The sequence below is a fragment of the Haliaeetus leucocephalus genome, unplaced genomic scaffold (assembly GCF_000737465.1).
Source record: "Haliaeetus leucocephalus isolate CR32 unplaced genomic scaffold, Haliaeetus_leucocephalus-4.0 Scaffold517, whole genome shotgun sequence".
NCBI classification, from domain to species: Eukaryota; Metazoa; Chordata; class Aves; order Accipitriformes; family Accipitridae; genus Haliaeetus; species Haliaeetus leucocephalus.
This window is the reverse complement of record NW_010972953.1, coordinates 6,470,444-6,471,504: the sequence shown is the minus strand read 5'-3', so window position 1 is coordinate 6,471,504 and position 1,061 is coordinate 6,470,444.

Below are 1,061 nucleotides of genomic sequence, written 5' to 3'. Positions count from 1 at the left end.
CCCCCCCGCCCCAGCTTCTGGCTGAGGATAGGAATGCACTTTTTTTTTACAGCAATGATTATTAATTTGGATCCTGCTAATTACAGCGCAATTAGAGAGAAGTGACTCAGGTGGGGACCCGAGGCAGACCCCCCCCCCTCCCCCCGATGTTTCACACCCCCAAAGAAGAGGGTTGCTCTGAGTTTCCCATCAAACAGGGGACAGGGAGGATGCTCCGCTGAGGACATGCCCCAGCTCTCCCCGTCCAGGGGCTGCATCCCAATTTTTAGCTGAATTTGGCTGATTTCCCCTCCTAAACTGGCAGTGCTGGGAGGGCAGTGCTGCTTCTCCCAGGTAATCCCCCCTGCTCCCCCATTGGCCCCTTCCCAGCATATATTTTGCATCCAAATGGGCTTTTTTTATAAGAATCCAAATATATTTTTAAGCTTTTCACAGAAAGCGTGTGAAAGCCAATAGGAGGAATTACACGTGGCTGAGAAACGACTCATTTCTATCCCATCCCGACTGTTCCCAGCTCACCCACAGCCACCGCTTCCCAGGCCCCTCAGGGTGACCAAACGCCCAAAGTCACCCCAGGGTCACCTGGTACCCGTGTGGAAGTCACTGTCACGACAGGCAACTGCCCTGTCCTCTGATCCCACTGTCATCCCTTTTTTTTTTTTTTTTTTTTTTGGAAAGGGAAACTGAGGCACGGTGCTGGGGGGCTGGTTGAGCCATTGGCCCAGGACCAGGAGTGAGTCCTGGCTCTGCCCAGAGGATTCCCCCCTCCTGGGTTGTACCCCCAGGGGTGAACCTGGCCCCAGCACCCATCCAGGGGTGACCGAGGGTCCCATGGAGGGGAGGGGCAGGGTGACGGTCCCACCCTGGAGGCAGATCCCGCAGCTTCCACCTACCCCTGGTTCCTCTTCCCCATCTACCCGGAGGTGACCCCGTCTGCCCCAGGATCCCCCCATCTCCTGGGCCCCACCTATCTGCCTGTTGATCCCCCTCGTATCCCCCTGAGTCCCCCATCTTTTTCTGCCCCCCTCAACTGCCCCTGAGTCCCCCCATTGCCTCAGCAC